Raw genomic sequence first — 26,498 nt, forward strand, 5'->3', positions numbered from 1 at the left:
TCGCCTTACCTTTACCCGGGACCGTTTGAGCCTTTTGGCACACGTATATGACAGTGTCGCTAGCATCTATATGATAAGGAGCCCGGGCTGACATGGCTAGTCGTAAACCCAAAGTGGCACAAACTTACAGGGACAGGCATCCATGACCCAGCATCGAGCGTGTCGGTCATCAGCGAGTGAATCCAGGCTGTAGCACTGGGCTAGCAGGACTCTGGTGAACCGGGCTGTAGCGGGCTAACAGGACTCCGGTATTCATCGCGTGACATTTCCCCGAAGGGACAGACACAGGAACGAAGAAGGACACATGCCGGCCAGCCTAAGTGTTCCGGAGCAGTAGCAAGCTACCATGGCTCGGTGGAAACACTAGGAGACATTTCCCGGTAAGAGAGGTTACTAAGGATAAACAACTAGATAGTCAGATCCCACACATACCAAGCATTTCAAACATACACACAATATGCTCGATATGTGCCATACAACATGGCATCACAAGATGACTCTACGACTCAAGCAGTTTATGCCATAGGCTCCGAGGAGCGAGATATTACAAACATGAGTCTCATGACCCAACAATCAGAGCATACAAGTCAAAGCACATGCGGAAGCTTAACATGTCTGAGTACAGACTACTATAAATGAAAAAGGCTGAGAAGCCTGACTATCTACCAGATCCTGCCGAGGGCACAAGATCGTAGCTGAGGTAACAAGCTAAACGTCGAAGTCCACGCGAAACTACTAGTGAGACTGAAGTCTCTCTGCAAAAACATAAAATAGGCAAACATGAGTACAAATGTACCCAGCAAGACTTACATCAGAACTACCTACATATGCATCATTATCAACAAAGGGGATGGAGGGGTTGACTGCAGCAAGCCAGCTTTGACTCGGTGGCTATCCTGAACTACGACTGCAAGCAACTCTTTTGAGGTGGCGCACACGAGTCCACATATTCACCAACCAATACACCACTATGGATCCGCTCCCGTCTCCCTACGAGAACGCCATCCATAGCACTCACGCTCATCTTGCGTATTTTAGAGTATCCACTTTCACTTGTCTATGAACTATGCAAGGGGTCCAAGCTTCCATATCCGAGGAATCCGGCTATTCGAATAGATGATGTTAACCCTACAGGGGTGTACTTCTTCACACACGCTCCCGCCACTTACCGCCCTGTACACGTCATGTACCTCGGCAACCTTCAAGCGGAAGCCGGGCGAGGGAGTCGGCCACGACCTGACTAACCGAACAAGTCTCTAGTCCAGGTTTATCGCCTATTCGGGTTCCATCCGCAAGGAGATCCGGCCGGGGTGTCGCTCATGGCCCCAAACGATGTGTGCAGGGTTCCCAAGCCCACCAACCGGGTGCCACTTGGTACACCGTGCCATTGTGCCTAGTCTGTCCCAAGCCCACCTGTACAGGGTGCCACTTGGTAGACTACTAACACTACCTACAAACACCAGAAACTAGTTGCAACTCCTGGACAGAGATCAAGTTGATTAATAAGTCGAGAGAGCTTGGAGCGCCCGGAGCCCAATGTGTGGTAGTAACTGATCATGGATCACAAACACAGAACTCAGTTCCTGAGGACGGCTGCAATGAGACAACCCACCATGTACTCCTACATGGCCTCTCACCGCTACCTTTACCAAATCGTGTTCACACACTTAACTCACACACAGTAGGACATGTTCACACGCCTCTGATTCATCCCCGATGAATCATACCTGACTCAACTCTAAGCAGTAGCAGGCATGACAAACAAGCATGAATGAGTAGGCACATCAGGGCTTAAACAACTCCTACTCATGCTAGTGGGTTTCATCTATTTACTGTGGCAATGACAGGTCATGCAAAGGATAAAGGGTTCAGCTACCGCAGCAAGTATCAAATATGTCGTTGTTGTCCTAATGCAGTAAAAGAGAGCAGGAGCGAGAGAGTGGGATTTTATCGGAATGAACAAGGGGGTTTTGCTTTCCTGGCACTTCTGAAGATAACATTGAGTCTTCATCAGTGTCAACGATCACATCGTCGGTATCACGTCTATCGAGAGGGAACAGATACCGGCAACAAAAAAGAAATACAATCAATGCAATGCACAATATGATGCATGCTCATGACATGGCAATATGATTGTGTTTTGAGCTAATGCAACTAGCAACAGATTAAATGAAGTTGGTTTGAATACAAGATTCAAATTCAAACCCCATATGTGATTATTTAAATGTCATTCACTTCATTTGCCCTAAACAGTAGTGATAAGTTGTTCTAACATGCATGAAAATGGTACAGATGGATTCCTTGAATTTTTCTGATAATTTTTCATATATAAATTATTTAATTTGGAGTTACGGTTGAATTTCTATGATTTATTGAAGTTTTAGCTATTTCTGGAATTTCCTGATTATTATAAAATAAATTAAATTCCAGAAAAGGAATATGGCGTCAGCATGACCTCACCCTGACGTCATCAGGTCAACAGGGCGGTCCAGGTCAAACCTGACGTGTGGGGTCCACACGTCAGTGACACGGGTTAAACAGGGGGGGTTTAGTTTAGTTTAATTAAAGATTAGGGCACTAGGGCCCACATGTCAGTGTCAGCAGGGGGTAATTAGTTTAACTAATCCGATTAGTGCTAATCCTAGTTTAGTTAGTGGCCAGAGGCCCACACGTCAGTGACACAGGGTCAAACTGGGCCCAGCAAGTCAACTGTCAACGGGGTCAACCCCACCGGCGACTTGACGCCGGCGAGGCCAACCGCGGCGGCGAGCCTCGGGTTTGCATCTCCGGTGACCAAACGGCCGGCGGAGGGCATCTACGTGACGCTGGTGGACTCGCGCGTCGAGTGGTGCAGGCGTTGGTTGCGGGGGTGGCCGGAGTTGTCGCCGGCGTCGACCTTGGCGGTCGCCGGAGCTCGGGGAGGTCGGGGTTGGCGCTAGGGGGCACGGCAGGTCGCACGGGTGGGCGCGCTCGGCTCCTGGAAGGGTGCTAGGCACGTTGCCGTGCTCGGGAGTTAGCTACGGTGGCTCTAGCACCGTCTGCGTCATCGCCGGCGGCGAGGAACGGTCGGCTCTGACAGCCAGGGTGGTTAGAGGGCGCGGACGGGCACGGAGAGAGAGGGGAAATGGACAGGGGCTCACGGTGAGTTCGAAGAGAAGGTCGGCGTGCTTGGGGAGGCGGTGGAGACGGCGAATCAACGGCGGCGGTGGTCGGAGCCCGAGGTGGAAGACGACGGTGATGGCGATGTTCCGGGCCCTCCCGGCTTGCGTGGCTCATCGAAGATGAAGAAGACAACGTGGTGGAGCTTCTGGGCGCGTCGGGTTTGCGTGGGGTGGCCGGTGTCCGCGAGGGAGCTCGTCGGTGGCGGCGGCTCCGTTCGGTCGCGGGAGGGAGAGAGAGCAGAGGGGGAATAGGGACGGAGGGAGAGCGAGAGGGGTTCCAGGGAGAGTGAGAGAGAGGCCAGGGGTGTCGTGGCGTCTCCAGGCGCATCGAGGAGGGAGGCAACCAGGCAGGAGGTGGCCAAGCGCGACGGCGGTGCTCGCCACCGAGCTGCTTTGTGCGCTGGCACGGGAAGAAGACAGGAGAAGGGGGGCCAGGTGGGCTGGGCCGCGCAGGTGGGCTGCATAGTGTTGGGCTGTGGGTGGCTGCCAGGTAAGCTGAGGTAAGTGGCCCAGGTAGGTTTTCTGCTCTGTTTTATTTTTTTCTTCTATTTTGTTTTATTTAATATCTTTTGCCATTGTTTTTTTGAATTTAAACAAATTCAAACAATGCCAAAAACTCCTCTGAATAATTTTATTTTGCTAGATGGACTTTTCCAAAAGCTTATAAAATATTTCAGGGGTATTTGAAATTATATTCTAATTATATGAATATAATTCAAATTCAAATAGCTAATGATTCAAATTCAAAGTCCCAAAAATAAATTCTTAAAAATGTTCAATATTTTGGTTGGGACCAGAACCCTTGCCAAAAATTATCAAACATTTAAGAAGAGCATTTTGGAACAATGAATGAGATTTTTAGGGTTTTTGCCCTTCTTTTATTTAGGGTTTTGAGGCTTCCAATTTCCCTCAGTTCAAGTTTCAAAAATTTAAATATGATGCACAGATGGAAGCAAGCATAGGTCAGGACAGAACTAGGGATGTGACAACTCACCCCCACTAAACAAGAATCTCGTCTCGAGATTCAAGCGTAGGGTAGGATGAAGGGTAACGTGGACTAGTATAATCTTCACGATCCAGGGTGCACTTCAGTTGAACGTTGATTCATTCACCATTATTGTCTTGAAGTCTTGCTCTGAGAAATCCTGTCAACATGACATGGAGGGAAGAAGGAGACTCTAGAAGGGTCGATCTCCTCGAAGATCGAACAACTCAGGATTAACTCACGGAATGAGACATAGAACCATCTCTCGGGCTGAGAGACGAAGCATAGATCTGAAGAAATGGAGTGAGATAGATGACGAGGTTTACCAGGTAGACTACAACTCCACACTTAACAGAGTAGTAAACGGTTGTCAGCGCAGCGAGGAGTTGAGTTGCCATGATACCACGACGAAACATCCTGGAGGAGGGTGATTCGTAGATTATTATCTTAAGTGGCAAAAAGAATTACCTTTGATATAGAGATCATTGAGACTCTCTATATCAGCCTAAGGCAAATCACAGCAATCGATTGGCGGGGGTCAGTAGAATGGCATACTCGGACTTGGATGATGTGGATTACCTTGTTGAAGACAACGTAATGGATGAATTTCCTTATCACCGGAAATGGAAGAGACCCATGGTAGAATGACACATTGGCGGTGCAAGCTGGGAACAAAATGCAAATGCTGGGAATGATTCTGGTAACTGGGGAGAGGCTCATCAATAGAGAGTGAATTCACTGTTTGAAAAGGTCATAGCATTGCCGAGGAAACTGAGAGCAAACCCAGTTAGTGCCGAAGATAACACCTAGCGCTTGTGCGTGCTCTCAAGAACTTGAGCATTTCCACAATCATCAAGGTTTTACCAACATCCGTGTCAAGAATCCTGGCAACACAACATACCACCATGATGAACAACGATGGACGATGCAGATGCATAGGAAGATAACATCAACTCAGATTTCACCCTAGCGAGGCCAAGGAAACAAATCTGGATGATCGACCGAGAGACATTTAGCACTCCGCTTCTAATGTTCTCCTTGACGTTCTAGTGTAACCCATTCATGGATATGGTTTGCTAACTAGAACATCAAGTAAAGGTCGGACTTGGGGAGCAATAGAATCCATAAGGAACAGTTACGGAGGTAAAACCTACGAAATCCTTATGGGGAGGTGGCCAACTTCCTCAAACAAGATACTACAATAATAGGTCTTCCGGCTGGGTGTGTTGGCCACGACATCCACCTTACCGGTTGTCGAGGGACCAATATTATAGTTCTTGGGAAATATTCCAACCATCATATCTGCCTGAGACTCAGATCTGGTTGGTGTCAGGATATTCCAGACTCATCGAGTCTAGGAAGAAAAATGAAAGTTTGCAACACAAATCGACGAGATGACGTTGCGAGATTCTCAGGAAATGAACTATGATAGCAAGCTCCAAAACATGAGCTGGTTCTGCTACAAACATGTGAACACGTTGTTCCAGACAAGCATGCCCACATGGTAGTCTTACAATAAAACACTACCGAGTTCTGGTTGGGAGCCATCATCGAGGATATCGAAGTCTTTACGCAAGTCCATGGATTAGATCCCAAGCATAGACTTCTTTTCCTTGAACAAGTCAATCAGTGGCTTGGTGTGCTAGGATATACATATGGAATGAAGATGATCAGTCTAACAGACCACAGAATTCTTCGCACGTGCATGACCGACTTGGGATGATTCCAAAGGAGCAAAAACAAACTTTCTCGAATTCACGACGGCAACTTACATCAAAATGCACGTGAATCAAAGGAAGTCACTCCTTCCATCAAACAAGTACTTCATGAGCTAGCATGAAGAAAATGCTTTCAAAAGTTTCCAACACTAACTTAATGTTCAACAACATCATGGAGGAGATAAGGATGTTGCCAATGGACTCAACAACAACTCATCGGAATTTCCATATCACTGGACTTCCACCATCGTGTGAACACGGTGATAGCATTGGTCAGATCCAAAAGATATAATGGTGTATGCTCGAGGGATCAACCACGAGGAAGACAACATTACGAACATCGTTGGTTCTGACTTGATTTGACGATAGCCCACACTCAAATCAAAGGATTGATAAGACAATAGGTCCAGCAACTGATCACAGGGACCAATCGATGAAGATATCATATTTCTTCAACACGCACTACACAAGAATATCCCTTTGGAACGAACTAAGTCAGGCAAGCTTTTATCTCCCAACTCTCCAAGTTGTTGTTTAGCTTAACCAACTAGCTCAGGGATATCTAACACCGATTCTTGGAGAGAAGGTGGTTCACAAGAAACCAACTTGATCACGAGCTCAACATAGCGGTCAGGTGACAACCTGGTAATACTTCCGAGAAGATATACGGAAAATCACGAACCACCGATATGTTACTAAGCTCGAGAACAATCTTGCTTCTCAGGGCAAGATGATATGATCAAATGAGCGAGGACTTGACAAAATCCTAACTCATTAATCAAAGAGTGCATCAGGAAATAAGGACTAGGTAGCACGATCAGTCTTAGAAGGATGATTCAAAAACCAACATACTAGGAATGAAATTATTGTCCTTTAACTACCCAGCAACGAGGTTGCTAGGCGTATTGATTTCACACATCACAATTCATTTGTCGGTATTCCGGTTGCATCAACACGAAGACCGGGGAATGACTAATGATGGCAAGAAGTATCACTGTACCAAGAGTTCATAGGATGGTGTGCAATTCCTATAACAATCCCGATATAAAGATGGTAATACTCCAAGGTAGAACAGAACAAAAGCTGGATTAGCAATTTGATCTGCGGAGCACAACTTCTTTGACCCAATCCTGGATATGGAAGAGGTACTGGAGTTTGTTTCTCCTAGTCATTCTGCGATAGAATGGCTTGACGGACCACAAGAGTAATAGGCATCGATAATCGAACGCACGCATACTCTTGACTATCAATTGATAGACGAGGGTCAGAATGCAACTAAAGAGAACAACTCAAAGGAACATATAATTTTCTGAGTTGTGGATGCATAGATTAGTATGTCGAACCAAGTTCAACATATTTCTTCTGGATAACCCATGCAGAAAGGTAGAACTGGCAGAGTCACGATTTATGAATGGAGAACTCCTCAAGAATAATCCTGTTGTGATATTTCAGTTCAACGAGGAACTTCTGCCATAAGTAGTTCATGGTATCTGGAAGAAGAAGATACCACGGACTTCAAGGACTATCACAAAGGTTACTAATATCCTAAAGGCGCTAGCAATTACTATCAACATGAAGTAAGTAGAGTGAATCTCGGGTTCAAGAACCCAGGAATAGAATACCTACTACTAAGTAGCATCACGGGATGCTTTCGAGAATGATGGCCAGAATCATCACGCTGGGAACACAAATCATGGCTAAATTACTAGATGATCCCCTAAGACACCTAGGGTCATAATACTAGCTCCAACATATATGTCAAGGCAATAAAGTACCTCAACTCACTGATTTGTGTGATTAATCTGACCAAAGGCACATCGGAAACAGGAGGAAGGGATTTGCAAATGCATCCGACTATTTAGAAACCTGGGATGACTCGGACAGCATAACGGCTGTAAATGCTCAGAAAAGATTTGAGACATTCACAAAAATGGTGGCATAACCACTCAGAAACACAATATCAAGGTTTCGAGATCAACAATCAACATACGGAAGTGATAGGAACTGAAACGAGGCTTGAGTCCAACAGTCTTATAAGTCTACTGATTAGTAACACGTGATCCTGATAGAAAGAAGAGATAGCCTAGTTCTTAATCCCCGTAGGAAAATAAGATGACTTAGATTAGAAGGCATAAGGTATAAGGAGTAAAAAGAGCCTTACGTTCCATCCCACAATCAATTCCCTTATATAACTAAAGAATTTCTAGACTCAACTTCGACCAGTTTGGCTTGGTAATCCTAAAGGCAGTCAAGCTCTGATACCAACGCTGTCGGGACCCCGACTCAATGCCACATCGATCTAGCATGTAACACCTCATATCACTTTGCGGCCTCACGCACGGTATTCCCACGGGTGTCGCCTTACCTTTACCCGGGACCGTTTGAGCCTTTTGGCACACGTATATGACAGTGTCGCTAGCATCTATATGATAAGGAGCCCGGGCTGACATGGCTAGTCGTAAACCCAAAGTGGCACAAACTTACAGGGACAGGCATCCATGACCCAGCATCGAGCGTGTCGGTCATCAGCGAGTGAATCCAGGCTGTAGCACTGGGCTAGCAGGACTCTGGTGAACCGGGCTGTAGCGGGCTAACAGGACTCCGGTATTCATCGCGTGACATTTCCCCGAAGGGACAGACACAGGAACGAAGAAGGACACATGCCGGCCAGCCTAAGTGTTCCGGAGCAGTAGCAAGCTACCATGGCTCGGTGGAAACACTAGGAGACATTTCCCGGTAAGAGAGGTTACTAAGGATAAACAACTAGATAGTCAGATCCCACACATACCAAGCATTTCAAACATACACACAATATGCTCGATATGTGCCATACAACATGGCATCACAAGATGACTCTACGACTCAAGCAGTTTATGCCATAGGCTCCGAGGAGCGAGATATTACAAACATGAGTCTCATGACCCAACAATCAGAGCATACAAGTCAAAGCACATGCGGAAGCTTAACATGTCTGAGTACAGACTACTATAAATGAAAAAGGCTGAGAAGCCTGACTATCTACCAGATCCTGCCGAGGGCACAAGATCGTAGCTGAGGTAACAAGCTAAACGTCGAAGTCCACGCGAAACTACTAGTGAGACTGAAGTCTCTCTGCAAAAACATAAAATAGGCAAACGTGAGTACAAATGTACCCAGCAAGACTTACATCAGAACTACCTACATATGCATCATTATCAACAAAGGGGATGGAGGGGTTGACTGCAGCAAGCCAGCTTTGACTCGGTGGCTATCCTGAACTACGACTGCAAGCAACTCTTTTGAGGTGGCGCACACGAGTCCACATATTCACCAACCAATACACCACTATGGATCCGCTCCCGTCTCCCTACGAGAACGCCATCCATAGCACTCACGCTCATCTTGCGTATTTTAGAGTATCCACTTTCACTTGTCTATGAACTATGCAAGGGGTCCAAGCTTCCATATCCGAGGAATCCGGCTATTCGAATAGATGATGTTAACCCTACAGGGGTGTACTTCTTCACACACGCTCCCGCCACTTACCGCCCTGTACACGTCATGTACCTCGGCAACCTTCAAGCGGAAGCCGGGCGAGGGAGTCGGCCACGACCTGACTAACCGAACAAGTCTCTAGTCCAGGTTTATCGCCTATTCGGGTTCCATCCGCAAGGAGATCCGGCCGGGGTGTCGCTCACGGCCCCAAACGATGTGTGCAGGGTTCCCAAGCCCACCAACCGGGTGCCACTTGGTACACCGTGCCACTATGCCTAGTCTGTCCCAAGCCCACCTGTACCGGGTGCCACTTGGTAGACTACTAACACTACCTACAAACACCAGAAACTAGTTGCAACTCCTGGACAGAGATCAAGTTGATTAATAAGTCGAGAGAGCTTGGAGCGCCCGGAGCCCAATGTGTGGTAGTAACTGATCATGGATCACAAACACAGAACTCAGTTCCTGAGGACGGCTGCAATGAGACAACCCACCATGTACTCCTACATGGCCTCTCACCGCTACCTTTACCAAATCGTGTTCACACACTTAGCTCACACACAGTAGGACATGTTCACACGCCTCTGATTCATCCCCGATGAATCAGACCTGACTCAACTCTAAGCAGTAGCAGGCATGACAAACAAGCATGAATGAGTAGGCACATCAGGCTCAAACAACTCCTACTCATGCTAGTGGGTTTCATCTATTTACTGTGGCAATGACAGGTCATGCAAAGGATAAAGGGTTCAGCTACCGCAGCAAGTATCAAATATGTCGTTGTTGTCCTAATGCAGTAAAAGAGAGCAGGAGCGAGAGAGTGGGATTTTATCGGAATGAACAAGGGGGTTTTGCTTGCCTGGCACTTCTGAAGATAACATTGAGTCTTCATCAGTGTCAACGATCACATCGTCGGTATCACGTCTATCGAGAGGGAACAGATACCGGCAACAAAAAAGAAATACAATCAATGCAATGCACAATATGATGCATGCTCATGACATGGCAATATGATTGTGTTTTGAGCTAATGCAACTAGCAACAGATTAAATGAAGTTGGTTTGAATACAAGATTCAAATTCAAACCCCATATGTGATTATTTAAATGTCATTCACTTCATTTGCCCTAAACAGTAGTGATAAGTTGTTCTAACATGCATGAAAATGGTACAGATGGATTCCTTGAATTTTTCTGATGATTTTTCATATATAAATTATTTAATTTGGAGTTACGGTTGAATTTCTATGATTTATTGAAGTTTTAGCTATTTCTGGAATTTCCTGATTATTATAAATTAAATTAAATTCCAGAAAAGGAATATGGCGTCAGCATGACCTCACCCTGACGTCATCAGGTCAACAGGGCGGTCCAGGTCAAACCTGACGTGTGGGGTCCACACGTCAGTGACACGGGTTAAACAGGGGGGGTTTAGTTTAGTTTAATTAAAGATTAGGGCACTAGGGCCCACATGTCAGTGTCAGCAGGGGGTAATTAGTTTAACTAATCCGATTAGTGCTAATCCTAATTTAGTTAGTGGCCAGAGGCCCACACGTCAGTGACACAGGGTCAAACTGGGCCCAGCAAGTCAACTGTCAATGGGGTCAACCCCACCGGCGACTTGACGCCGGCGAGGCCAACCGCGGCGGCGAGCCTCGGGTTTGCATCTCCGGCGACCAAACGGCCGGCGGAGGGCATCTACGTGACGCTGGTGGACTCGCGCGTCGAGTGGTGCAGGCGTTGGGTGCGGGGGTGGCCGGAGTTGTCGCCGGCGTCGACCTTGGCGGTCGCCGGAGCTCGGGGAGGTCGGGGTTGGCGCTAGGGGGCACGGCAGGTCGCACGGGTGGGCGCGCTCGGCTCCTGGAAGGGTGCTGAGCACGTTGCCGTGCTCGGGAGTTAGCTACGATGGCTCTAGCACCGTCTGCGTCATCGCCGGCGGCGAGGAACGGTCGGCTCCGACAGCCAGGGTGGTTAGAGGGCGCGGACGGGCACGGAGAGAGAGGGGAAATGGACAGGGGCTCACGGTGAGTTCGAAGAGAAGGTCGGCGTGCTCGGGGAGGCGGTGGAGACGGCGAATCAACGGCGGCGGTGGTCAGAGCCCGAGGTGGAAGACGACGGCGATGGCGATGTTCTGGGCCCTCCCGGCTTGCGTGGCTCATCGAAGATGAAGAAGACAACGTGGCGGAGCTTCTGGGCGCGTCGGGTTTGCGTGGGGTGGCCGGTGTCCGCGAGGGAGCTCGTCGGTGGCGGCGGCTCCGTTCGGTCGCGGGAGGGAGAGAGAGCAGAGGGGGAATAGGGACGGAGGGAGAGCGAGAGGGGTTCCAGGGAGAGTGAGAGAGAGGCCAGGGGTGTCGTGGCGTCTCCAGGCGCATCGAGGAGGGAGGCAACCAGGCAGGAGGTGGCCAAGCGCGACGGCGGTGCTCGCCACCGAGCTGCTTCGTGCGCTGGCACGGGAAGAAGACAGGAGAAGGGGGGCCAGGTGGGCTGGGCCGCGCAGGTGGGCTGCACAGTGTTGGGCTGTGGGTGGCTGCCAGGTAAGCTGAGGTAAGTGGCCCAGGTAGGTTTTCTGCTCTGTTTTATTTTTTTCTTCTGTTTTGTTTTATTTAATATCTTTTGCCATTGTTTTTTTGAATTTAAACAAATTCAAACAATGCCAAAAACTCCTCTGAATAATTTTATTTTGCTAGATGGACTTTTCCAAAAGCTTATAAAATATTTCAGGGGTATTTGAAATTATATTCTAATTATATGAATATAATTCAAATTCAAATAGCTAATGATTCAAATTCAAAGTCCCAAAAATAAATTCTTAAAAATGTTCAATATTTCAGTTGGGACCAGAACCCTTGCCAAAAATTATCAAACATTTAAGAAGAGCATTTTGGAACAATGAATGAGATTTTTAGGGTTTTTGCCCTTCTTTTATTTAGGGTTTTGAGGCTTCCAATTTCCCTCAGTTCAAGTTTCAAAAATTTAAATATGATGCACAGATGGAAGCAAGCATAGGTCAGGACAGAACTAGGGATGTGACATCACATCATTAGCAGAATGATGTGATGGACAAGACCCATCCATTGGCTTAGCAAAATGATTGTTAAGTTTTATTGCTTTTGCTTTCTTCATGACTTATACATATTCCTTTGACTATGAGATTATGCAACTCCCGAATACTAGAGGAACACCTTGTGTGCTATCAAACGTCACAACGTAACTGGGTGATTATAAAGATGCTCTACAGGTGTCTCCGTAGGTGTTTTTTGGGTTGGCATAGATCGAGATTAGGATTTGTCACTCCGAGTATCAAAGAGGTATCTCTGGGCCCTCTCGGTAATGCACATCATAATAAGCCTTGCAAGCAATGTGACTAATGAGTTAGTTGTGGGACGATGCATTACAAAACGAGTAAAGAGACTTGCCGATAACGAGATTGAACTACGTATGATGATACCAACAATCGAATCTCGGGCAAGTAACATACTGATGACAAAGGGAATGACGTATGTTGTTATGCAGTTTGACCGATAAAGATCTTCATAGAATATGTAGGAGCCAATATGATCATCCAAATTTCGTTATTAGTTATTGACCGGAGATGTATCTCGGTCATGTCTACATAGTTCTCGAACCCGTAGGGTCCGCACGCTTAACGTTCGATGACGATTTGTATTATGAGTTATGTGTTTTGGTGATCGAAGTTTGTTCCGAGTCCTGAATGAGATCACGAACATGACGAGGAGTCTTGGAATGGTCGAGAGGTAAAGATTGATATATTAGAAGGTTATATAAAGACACCAGAATGGTTCCGATAAGGTTCGGGGATTTTTCGGAGTACCGGGAGGCTACCGGAAAACCCCGGGCAAGTTAATGGGCCTATTGGGCCATAGTGGGGAGAGGAAGCTGCCACAAGAGGTGGGGCGCCCCCCCCCCCCAAGCCCAAATCAAATTGGACTAGGGTCGGGGGCGCGTCCTCCCTTTCCTTCTCCCTCTCCCCCTTTCCCCTTTCCCCTTTCCGTTAGTTGGAAGGAAGGGGGGCGAATCCTACTTGGACTAGGAGCCCAAGTAGGACTCCTCCCTTGGGCCGGCCACCTCCTCCCCCCCCCCTTATATATGGGGGCAGGGGGCACCCCAAAGGCACAACATCAATTGTTCCTTAGCCGTGTGTGGTGCCCCCATCCACAGTTTACCACCTCCGTCATATGTCGTAGTGCTTAGGCAAAGCCCTGTGCGGATCACATCACCAACACCATCGCTATGCCGTCGTGCTGACGGAACTCTCCCTCGACCCTCTACTGGATCAAGAGCTCGAGGGACGCCATCGTGCTGAATGTGTGCTGAACATGAAGGTGTCGTGCGTTCGGTACTTGGATCGGTTGGATCTTGAAGACGTTTGACTACATCAACCGCGTTACATAACGCTTCTACTTTCGGTCTACGAGGGTACGTGGACACACTCTCCCCTTGATACGTCTCCAGCGTATCTACAATTTTTGATTATTCCATGCTATTATATTATCTGTTTTGGATGTTTAATGGGCTTTAATATACTTTTTTATATTATTTTTGGGACTAACCTATTAACCAAAGGCCTAGTGCAAATTGTTGTTTTTTGCCTATTTCAGTGTTTCACAGAAAAGGAATATCAAACGGAATCCAAACGGAATGAAACCTTCGGGAGAGTTATTTTTGGAACAAACGTGATCCAAGACTTGGAGTGGCCATCAAGAAAGAAGTGAGGAGGCCACGAGGTAGGGGGCCGCGCCCCCCACCCTCGTGGGCCCCTCGCAGCTCCACCGACATACTTCTTCCTCCTATATATACCCATATACCCTGAAAACATCCAGGAACACCATGAAACCCTATTTCCACCGCCGCAACCTTCTATACCCAATAGATCCCATCTTGGGGCCTTTTCCGGAGCTCCGCCTGAGGGGGAATCGATCACGGAGGGCTTCTACATCAACACCATAGCCTCTCCGATGATGTGTGAGTAGTTTACCATAGACCTTCGGGTCCATAGTTATTAGCTAGATGGCTTATTCTCTCTTTTTGGATCTCAATACAATGTTCTCCTCGATCTTCTTGGAGATCTATTCGACGTAATTCTTTTTGCGGTGTGTTAGTCGAGATTCGATGAATTGTGGGTATATGATCAAGTTTATCTATGAACAATATTTGATTCTTCTGTGAAATCTTTTATGTATGATTTGTTATCTTTGCAAGTCTCTCCGAATTGTCAGTTTGGTTTGGCCTACTAGATTGATCTTGCAATGGGAGAAGTGCTTACCTTTGGGTTCAATCTTGCGGTGTCCTTTCCCAGTGACAGTAGGGGCAGCAAGGCACGTATTGTATTGTTGCCATCGAGGATAAAAAGATGGGGTTTATATCATATTGCTTGAGTTTATCCCTCTACATAATGTCATCTTGCCTAATGCGTTACTCTATTCTTATGAACTTAATACTCTAGATGCATGCTGGATAGCGGTCGATGTGTGGAGTAATAGTAGTAGATGTAGAATCATTTCGGTCTACTTGTCGCGGGCGTGATGCCTATATACATGATCATGCCTAGATATTCTCATAATTGTGCACTTTTCTATCATTTGCTCGACAGTAATTTGTTTACCCACCGTAATACTTATGCTATCTTGAGAGAAGCCACTAGTGAAACCTATGGCCCCCGGATCTATTTTCCATCATATAAGTTTCCAATCTATTTTGAAATATTTATTTTCCAATCTATATAATAAAAATACCAAAAATATTTATCTTATTATCTCTATCAGATCTCACTCTCGGAAGTGACCGTGAAGGGATTGACAACCCCTTTATTGCGTTGGTTGCGAGGTTCTTATTTGTTTGTGTAGGTGCGGGGTGACTTGCGTGTAGTCTCCTACTGGATTGCTACCTTGGTTCTCAAAAACTGAGGGAAATACTTACGCTACTTTGCTGCATCACCCTTTCCTCTTCAAGGGAAAACCAACGCAGTGCTCGAGAGGTAGCAAGAAGGATTTCTGGCGCCGTTGCCGGGGAGATCTACGCACAAGTCAAGACATACCAAGTACCCATCACAAACTCTTATCCCTCGCATTACATAATTTGCCATCTGCCTCTCGTTTTCCGCTCCCCCACTTCACCCTTGCCGTTTTATTCACCCTCTTTTCCGTTCGCCTCTTTTTCGCTTGCTTCTTGTGTGCTTGTGTGTTGGATTGTTTGTCACGATGGCTCAAGATAATACTAAATTGTGTGATTTTTCCAATACCAACAATAATGATTTTATTAGCACTCCGATTGCTCCTCTTACCGATGCTGAATCTTGTGAAATTAATACGGCTTTGCTGAATCTTGTCATGAAAGATCTGTTTTCTCGCCTTCCTAGTGAAGATGCCGCTACCCATCTAAACAGCTTTGTTGATTTATGTGATATGCAAAAGAAGAAAGATGTGGATAATGATGTTGTTAAATTCAAGCTATTCCCATTTTTGCTTAGAGATCGTGCTAAAACTTGGTTTTACTCTTTGCCCAAAAATAGTATTGATTCTTGGAATAAGTGCAAAGATGCTTTTATCTCTAAGTATTTTCCTCCTGCTAAGATCATCTCTCTTAGAAACGATATTATGAATTTTAAGCAACTTGATCATGAGCATGTTGCACAAGCTTGGGAGAGGATGAAATTAATGATACGTAATTGCCCTACACATGGTTTGAATTTGTGGATGATCATACAAAAACATTATGCTGGATTAATTTTGCTTCTAGAAATCTTTTAGATTCGGCCGCGGAGGCACTTTTATGGAAATCACTTTAGGAGAAGCTACCAAACTCCTAGATAATATTATGGTTAATTATTCTCAATGGCACACCAAAAGATCTACTAGTAAAAAGGTTCATTCTATAGAAGAAATTAATGTCTTGAGTGGAAAGATGGATGAACTTATGAAATTGTTTGCTAATAAGAGTGTTCTTCTGATCCTAATGATATGCCTTTGTCTGCTTTGATTGAGAATAATAATGAATCTATGGATGTGAATTTTGTTGGTAGGAACAATTTTGGTAACAACACTTATAGAGGAAACTTTAATCCTAGGCCGTATCCTAGTAATTCCTCTAATAATTATGGTAATTCCTACACAATTCTTATGGAAATTATAATAATATGCCCTCTGATTTTGAATCTAGTACTAAAGAATTTATTAGTTCACAAAAGAGTTTCAATGCTTTGATTGAAGAATAATTGTCTAATATTGATGAGTTGGCTAGGAACGTGGATAGAATTTCTATTGATGTTGATTGCTTGAAACTTAGATCTATTCCACATGAGCATGATATCAATGAGTCTCTCAAAGCCATGAGAATTTCCATTGATGAGTGCAAAGAAAGAACAGCTAGGATGCGTGCAAAAAAAGATTTCTTTATAAAAGCGTGTTCTTCTAGTTTTGATGATAATAAGGATGAAGATCTAAAAGTGATTGATGTGTCTCCTATTAAATCTTTGTTTTGCAATATGAATCTTGATAATGATGGGACTGGAGATGAGTCAACTTTAGTTAAAAGGCGTCCCAATGATTCGGAGTTTTTAGATCTTGATGCAAAAATTAATAAAAGTGGGATTGAAGAGGACAAAACTTTACATAGCAATGAACCCACTATTTTGGATTTCAAGGTATTTAATTATGATAATTGCTCTTTGATAGATTGTATTTCCTTCTTGCAATCCGTGCTAAATTCTCCGCATGCTTATAGTCAAAATAAAGCTTTTACCCAACATATTGTTGATGCTTTAATGCAATCTTATGAAGAAAAGCTTGAATTAGAAGTTTCTATCCCTAGAAAACTTCATGATGAGTGGGAACCTACTATTAAAATAATTAAAGATCATGAATGTTATGCTTTATGTGATTTGGGTGCTAGCGTTTCCACGATTCCAAAAACTTTGTGTGATGTGTTAGATTTCCGTGACTTTGATGATTGTTCTTTAAATTTGCACCTCGCGGATTCCACTATTAAAAACCCTATGGGAAGGATTAATGATGTTCTTATTGTTGCAAATAGGAATTATGTGCCTGTAGATTTCATTGTTCTTGACATTGATTGCAAACCTACATGTCCCATTATTCTTGGTAAACGTTTCCTTAGAACGATTGGTGCAATTATTGATATGAAAGAAGGAAATATTAGATTCCAATTTCCGTTAAGGAAAAGCATGGAACACTTTCCTAGAAATAAAATTAAATTACCTTATGAATCTATTATGAGAGCCACTTATGGATTACATACCAAAGATGATAATACATAGATCTATTCTTGTTTTTATGCCTAGCTAGGGGCGTTAAACGATAGCGCTTGTTGGGAGGCAACCCAATTTTATTTTTGTTTCTTGCTTCTTGGTTATCTTTAGTAATAAATAATTCATCTAGATTCTGTTTATATGTGTTTTTATGCTTTTAATTAGTGTTTGTGCCAAGTAGAACCTTTGGGAAGACTTGAGAGAAGTTTTTGCGATCTTTCTGTAAAAAAACAGAAACTTTAGCGCTCATGAGACTTGCTGCCATTTTTTACTGGACAGTGATATTAGGTTGATTCTTTTTGCAGATTATTAATCGAAAAATTCCTCACGTCTACCAATTTATTTCAGAATTTTTGGGGTTACAGAAGTATTCTAAACTTACAGATTACTACAGAATGTTCTGTTTTTGACAGATTCTGTTTTTCGTGTGTTGTTTGCTTATTTTCATGAATCTATGGCTAGTATCGGGGGGTATGAACCATAGAGAAGTTGGAATACAGTAGTTTTAACACAAATATAAATAAAGAATGAGTTCATTACAGTACCTTAAGTGGTGGTTTGTTTTCTTATACTAACAGAGCTCATGAGATTTTCTGTTGAAGTTTTGTGTTGTGAAGTTTTCAAGTTTTGGGTAAAGATTTGATGGATTATGGAATAAGGAGTGGCAAGAGCCTAAGCTTGGGTATTCCCAAGGCACACCAAGGTAAATTTAACGTACAACCAAAAGCCTAAGCTTGGGGATGCCCCGGAAGGCATCCCCTCTTTCGTCTTCGTCTATCGGTAACTTTACTTGATGCTATATTTTTATTCACCACATGATATGTGTTTTGCTTGGAGAGTCTTGTATGATTTGAGTCTTTGCTTTTTAGTTTAACACAATCATACTTGATATACACACCTTTTGTAGAGACACACATGAATTGGAATTTATTAGAATACTCTTTGTGCTTCACTTATATCTTTTGAGCTAGACAATTTTGCTCTAGTGCTTCACTTATATCTTTTTAGAGAACGGTGGTGGTTTTATTTTATAGAAATTATTGATCTCTCATGCTTCACTTATATTATTTTGAGAGTCCTCTAGAACAGCATGGTAATTTGCTTTGGTTATGAAATTAGTCCTAATATGATAGGCATCCAAGATGGGTATAATAAAACTATCATAAAAAGTGCAATCAATACTATGAGAAGTTTGATACTTGATGATTGTTTTGAGATATGAAGATGTTAATATTAGAGTCATGCTAGCTGAGTTGTTGTGAATTGGATAAATACTTGTGTTAAAGTTTGTGATTCCCGTAGCATGCACATATGGTGAATGATACGTCTCCAACGTATCTATAATTTTTTATTGCTCCATGCTATATTATCTACTGTTTTGGATGTTTATGGGCTTTATTATACACTTTTATATCATTTATTGGGACTAACCTATTAACCTAGAGCCCAGTGCCAGTTTCTGTTTTTACCTTGTTTTAGGGTTTTGAAGAAAAGGAAAATCAAACGGAGTCCAATTGACCTGAAACTTCACAGAACTCATTTTTGGAAGGAAAGAAGCCCAGAAGACTTGAAGTGCACGTAAGGGAAGCTTCGAGGAGGCCATGAGGTAGGGGGGCGCCCAACCCCCTAGGGCGTCCCCTCCACCCTCGTGGCCCTCCTGACGTACTTCTTCCGCCTATATATCTCCATATACCCTAAAAACATCGGAGAGGACAATAGATCGGGAGTTCCGCCGCCAGAAGCCTCCATAGCCACCAAAAGCCAATCTAGACCCATTCCGACACCTTGCCGGAGGGGTAATCCCTCTCAAGTGGCCATCTTCATCATCCCGGTGCTCTCCATGACGAGGAGGGACTAGTTCTCCCTCGGGGCTGAGGGTATGTACCAGTAGCTATGTGTTTGATCTCTCTCTCTCTCTCATGTTCTTGAGGTGATACGATCTTGATGTATGTCTTGTCGTTGGATCTTATGTTTCTCCTCCCCCTCTACTCTCTTGTAATGAATTGAGTTTCCCCTTTGAGGTTATCTTATCGGATTGAGTCTTTAAAGATTTGAGAACACTTGATGTATGTCTTGTCGTGCGTATCTATGGTGACAATGGGATACCACGTGATTCACTTGATGTATGTTTTGGTGATCAACTTGCGGGTTCTGCCCATGAACCTATGCATAGGGGTTGGCACACGTTTTCGTCGTGATTCTCTGGTAGGAACTTTGGGGCACTCTTTGAGGTTCTATGTGTTGGTTGAATAGATGAATCTGAGATTGTGTGACGCATATCGTATAATCATACCCACGGATACTTGAGGTGACATTGGAGTATCTAGGTGACATTAGGGTTTTGGTTGATTTGTGTCTTAAGGTGTTATTCCAGTATGAACTCTAGGGTTGTTTGTGACACTTATAGGAATAGCCCAACGGATTGATTGGAAAGAATAACTTTGAGGTGTTTTCGTACCCTACCATAATCTCTTCGTTCGTTCTCCGCTATTAGTTACTTTGGAGTGACTCTTTGTTGCATGTTGAGGGATAGTAATGTGATCCAATTATGTTATTGGGAACTTGCACTAGCGAAAGTATGAACCCAAGGCCTTATTTCCACACAGTGCAATACCGTTTACGCTCACTTTTATCATTAGTTACCTTGTTGTTTTTATATTTTCAGATTACAAATACCCATATCTACTATCCATATACCACTTGTATCACCATCTCTTCGCCGAATAGTGCACCTATACAATTTACCATTGTATTGGGTGTGTTGGGGACACAAGAGACTCTTTGTTATTTGGTTGCAGGGTTGCTTGAGAGAGACCATCTTCATCCTATGCCTCCTACGGATTGATAAACCTTAGGTCATCCACTTGAGGGAAATTTTCTACTGTCCTACAAACCTCTGCACTTGGAGGCCCAACAACGTCTACAAGAAGAAGGTTGTGTGGTAGACATCAAGCTCTTTTTCTGCTGCCGTTGCCGGGGAGGTTAGCGCTTGAAGGTATATCTTTAGATCTTGCAATCGAGTCTTTTAGTTTCTTGTTTTATCACTAGTTTAGTTCATAAAAGAAAATTAAAAAATGGAATTAAGTTTGCCTCATACGCTTCATCTTTTCAATATCTTTCGTGAGTATGATGGAAAGGAAAATTGTGCCAAAGTGTTAGAAGAAGAATGCATTAAAATGTTTGGCACTAAATATTTGAATGATGAGCATGATTGCAATGTTGTTAGTATGAATTTCTTGAATATCCATGCTGCTAATGACATGCAAAGCCACAAGCTAGGGGAACCTATGTCTGATGAAGATGATATTTTTTGTCCCCCAAGCTTTGATGAGCAAATTTACTATGATGAAAGCATGCCTCCTATCTATGATGATTATTGTGATGGCACGTATGCTTTAAAGAATAATGATAACCATGAAACTTGTCATCTTGATCTTAATTTTCAATCACATGATAGTTATTTTGTTGAGTTTTCTCCCGCTATTATTCATGAGATGAAATTTGCTTATGTGGAGAGTAATAAAATTTATATGCTTGTAGATCATGAAAAGAATGCTTTGGTGCTGGTTATATTGTTGAGTTCATTCATGATGCTACTGAAAATTATTATGAGGGAGGAATATATGCTTGTAGGAATTGCAATAATATCAAGTTTCCTCTCTATGTGCTTAAAGTTTTGAAGTTATGCTTGTTTTACCTTCCTATGCAAGTTGATTCTTGTTCCCACAAGTTGTTTGCTCACAAAATCCCTATGCATAGGAAGTGGGTTAGACTTAAATGTTCTAGTCATATTCTTCATGATGCTCTCTTTATGTTCCAATTCTTATCCTTTATGTGAGCATCATTGAAATCATCATGCCTAGCTAGGGGCGTTAAACAATAGCGCTTGTTGGGAGGCAACCCAATTTTATTTTTGTTCCTTGCTTTTTGCTCCTGTTTAGTAATAAATAATTTATCTAGCCTCTGTTATGATTGAGTTTTTATGTTTTAAATTAGTGTTTGTGCCAAGTAGAACCGTTGGGAAGACTTGGGGAAAGTCCTTTTGATCATGCTGTAAAAAACAGAAACTTTAGTGCTCACGAGAATTGCTGCCATTTTTATTTGGAGAGTGCTATTGTAACGCCCTCGATGCGGCTATATCTCCCACGTGTTGAAGCACGATTTAGAGGCATAACTCTTTGAAAGCAATGTCGCAAGTGAGGTAATCTTCACACAACCCATGTAATACATAAGGGAAAGAGATACATAGTTGGCTTACAATCGCCACTTCACACAATACATGTATAAAGCATTACATCATCCAGATACAATCAAGGTCCGACTACGGAACCAAAATAAAAGAAGACTACCCCAAATGCTACACAGATCCCCGATCGACCCCAACTGGGCTCCACTACTGATCGACTAGAACGAAACAACACAATGGACAAGATCTTAATAGAGCTCCTCCTTGAGCTTGGTTGCGTCATATGCATGGTATCATCGGCACCTGCAAACTGGTTTTTGAAGTATCTGTGAGTCACGGGGACTCAGCAATCTCACACCCTCACGATCAAGACTATTTAAGCTTATAGGTAGGGTAAAAGGTATGAGGTGGAGCTGCAGCAAGCAACTAGCATATATGGTGGCTAACATACGCAAATGAGAGCGAGAAGAGAAGGCAAAGGCACGATCATTGAACTATGATCAATAAGTGATCCTAGAACAACCTACGTCAGACATAACTCCAACACCGTGTTCACTTCCCGGACCCCGCCGAGAAGAGACCATCACGGTTACACACGCGGTTGATGTATTTTAATTAAGATAAACTTCAGGTTTTCTACAACCGGACATTAACAAATTCCCATCTACCCATAACCGCGGGCACGGCTTTCGAAAGTTCAAATCCCTGTAGGGGTGTCCCAACTTAGCCCATCACAAGCTCTCACGGTCAACGAAGGATATTCCTTCTCCCAAGACAATCCGATCAGACTCGGCATCCCAGTTACAAGACATCCTCGACAATGGTAAAACAAGTCCAGCAAGACTGCCCGATGTGCCGACAAATCCCGATAGGAGCTGCACATATCTCGTTCTCAGGGCAACACCGGATGAACACTATGTACAACTAAAACCAACCCTCAAGTTTCCCCGAGGTGGCGCTGCAAGTGGCTCTGTTTTGGACCAACACTCAGAGGAGCACTGGCCCGGGGGGTTAAAATAATGATGACCCTCGAGAGCGCGACTCCCAAGGGAAAAGTAGGTGGTGGTGAGGCAAATGGTAAAACCAAGGTTGGGCCTTGCTGGAGGAGTTTTATTCAAAGCGAACTGTCAAGGGGTTCCCATTATAACCCAACCGTGTAAGGAACGCAAAATCCGGGAACATAACACCGATATGACGGAAACTAGGGCGGCAAGAGTGGAACAAAACACCAGGCATAAGGCCGAGCCTTCCACCCTTTACCAAGTATATAGATGCATTAATTAAATAAGAGATATTGTGATATCCCAACAAAATATCCATGTTCCAACAAGGAACAAACTCCAATCTTCACCTGCAACTAGCAACGCTATAAGAGGGGTTGAGCAAAGTGGTAACATAGCCAAACAACGGTTTGCTAGGACAAGGTGGGTTAGAGGCTTGGCTTAACAATATGGGAGGCATGATAAGCAAGTGGTAGGTATCGCAGCATAGGCATAGCAAAAGAGCGAGCATCTAGCAAGCAAAGATAGAAGTGATTTCGAGGGTATGGTCATCTTGCCTGAAATCCCGCAAGGAAGAAGAATGAGTCCATGAAGAAGACAAACGGACGTAGTCGAACGGGTCCTCACAAACGCGACCGTTATCGGAACCAACCCGGAGAAGCAATACCGGAAAGAAGCACACAACATAGTAAACAACCACCATATAAACATGGCATGATGCACAACCAAATATGATGCATGTCCAGATTAATGAGGCATGGCATAGCAAAGTGCACAAGCAATCCTACAAATTAAGTGGAGCTCAATATGCAACGAGTTGCATATTAACGAAACACCACGACAAGTTATTTAGTTCGATCTTGTTTATGTACCCAACAATATTAAATGTTGTTAAACATGGCAAGAGCGAGAAGCAAAGTAAAACTACCTATCTACTCAAGTTCAAATGAGGCCGGAAGCAACGAACAACAATTCCGGTAAATCCCCATAAGCATATATTAGGTTTGGTACTGATCTGCCCTAAACACAATTTTAGAGTTGTTAAACATGCAAAGTGAAGCCATCATGTTAAACTAGGCAAAGTTATACCCCATTTACATATAAAGTTCATTAAAATCCGAGCTACGGTTATTTAGTTATGAATTAAAGCATTTTAACATGGCATATGGCAAAAATACACAAACAGCATTTTTAACATTTTTAACATGGATGAAAGTTGGATATTATTAAACTAGATGAAATTCTAAGCAAGTTTCATATTTGGAGTTTTAACATATGATGCATAGTTCAAGAGTTATTAAATGCATGAAGTACAAGGGGTTTTCTGTAAAACGGGCAAAATCTGGATAATAGCTAAAATTCACAGATAGGGAAAAGCACTATATGGGCCGAAACTGAGACAAGCCCAACAGAAAAAACAAAAGGTGGGGCACTGGGGTGTGGCCTCACCCAGTGGGCCTTGGCCCGCTCGATGGTGAGGTGGACTGGCTGGGCTGCGGTTTGGCACGGGAGGAGGCGCGCTGGGCCGGCCTGCAGTCAATGCAACGACGAGGAACCGCTCCTTCGTCCTCTGCTCGACAGAGACAGAACGCGGCGCTGGGGTCAACGGCGAGGCGGCAGCGGGTCTTGGCGCGGCAACAGCGAACTGGGGTCGCCGGGATGCGAGGCGGCGGGGGGTGGAGACGAAGCGGTGGAGCGGCGCGGATTTGATGGTCGATAGGCGTGGGGAGGCAGCGACAAGGTGATCCGAGTAGAGGGGCGTCGGCCTTGGCACGAGACTTGCAGCAGCAGCGGCGGGGCATGGCAGCATGACGCGGGGGGTGTCAGTGGAACGGGGTCGCGCCGGGGAAGATCAGGGCACCGCGGGCGGCGTTCTTGTCGAGGTCCTCCTCCGGGAAGAAAAATGGCGGCGTCGCTGTTACAAGGAAAGAGAGGGAGTCCAGTGAGGCAGAGATAAAGAGCGATGGGAAGGGAGGAAGGGCGGCGCGAGGCTCATCTACTAGTGGTGCTCGACGGCGGAGGGAGCTCTGGTGCTGCAGCGGCTTGCCGCGCGCGAAGGAGTGGTGAGGACGAAGGGGATCGATCACAAAGGCGCAAGAGGAGGAGCTCGGGCACTCTGTTGCTACTCTGGATCGAGAGGGGGTGGAGGCGAGGGGATCTGGAGGCGATAGGTGGCGAGCGATGGTTGGGGATGGATGGATCCCGAGGGGAATTGGTGAGTGGGTGGCGGTCGCTGATCCTAGGAGGGGGAAGGGCGTAGTTGGCGGCTGTAGGGGGACAAATGTCCTAGGATTTAGGGTTTTGTCTCAAATTAGACTAGGGGTTCTATATATATAGAAAGAGGGGAGTTTAGGGTAGATTTGGACCCTCCGATCAAAATCGGGCGGTTCAAGAAAAACTAGGTTAGGAAGCCCAATAAACCAAACGGGGACGTTTTGTAGATGTTTGGGGATGATCCGGATCCAACGGTGACGACTGTCCGGGTCGGGTCCGGGACAGCTTTTCGGACGAGCACGCGAGGGGGTTTGATGCACTGAGCAGAGAGGGTTCGGACCGTGTGATCGCATCGGACAACTCCGGACACGAAGAGGGGTAGGAGGATGGACTAGGTGGGCTGAGATGAGAGGAGAGGAGTGCAGCCCGGCAACTGTTTCCGGAGACCGAAAACGTCCGACGAAAAGACCGGCTATACTGCCGCTATAGTTATGCATTGGGGCATCAAACGAACTCCGAATGCGATGAAACTTGGCAGGCGGTCTACCTACACTATAAAACGACCACATGCCAACTTTCATCCCATTCCGAGAACATTTTCCGGCCACTTATAAAATACTATTTTGGACGTGCCGCGGGCGCGTGCAAGTGTGTCTGGGATCAGAACGGACAACGGAGAGACGAGGAGACCGGGACGGATGCAAGTTTTGAAAACATGATGATGCAATGCACATGATGACATGATAAGATGCAACACGCAAGCAAATGAGATGGCAACGACAGCGAATAACTGGAGGACACCTTGCGCAATGGTCTCGGGGCGTCACAGCTATTTAGTTAATTCTTTTTGCAGATGATTAATAGATAAATTCCTCAGGCCCAGCAATTTATTTGAGAATTTTATGAGTTCCAAAAGTATACGTTTGATCCAGATTACTACAGACTGTTCTATTTTTGACAGATTCTGTTTTTCATGTGTTGTTTGCTTATTTTAATGAATCTATGGCTAGTAAAAGAATTTATAAACCATAGAGAAGTTGGAATACAGTAGGTTTAACACCAATATAAATAAATAATGAGTTCATTACAGTACCTTTAAGTGGTGATTTATTTTCTTATACTAACGGAGCTTACGAGTTTTCTGTTAAGTTTTGTGTTGTAAAGTTTTCAAGTTTTGGGTAAGGATTCGATGGTCTATGGAATAAGGAGTGGCAAGAGCCTAAGCTTGGGGATGCCCAAGGCACCCCAAGGTAATATTCAAGGATAGCCAAGAGCCTAAGCTTGGGGATCCCCGGAAGGCATCCCCTCTTTCGTCTTCGTTCATCGGTAACTTTACTTGGAGCTATATTTTTATTCACCACATAATATGTGTTTTGCTTGGAGCGTCAATTTATTTTGTTAATATTCGCTTGCTGTTATTAGAACAATGTTTTGCATCTTTTATTTCAATAAAAGTGGAATTGATAGCCTTTACTAT

This window comes from Triticum aestivum, chromosome 1A, assembly GCF_018294505.1.
Source record: "Triticum aestivum cultivar Chinese Spring chromosome 1A, IWGSC CS RefSeq v2.1, whole genome shotgun sequence".
NCBI classification, from domain to species: Eukaryota; Viridiplantae; Streptophyta; class Magnoliopsida; order Poales; family Poaceae; genus Triticum; species Triticum aestivum.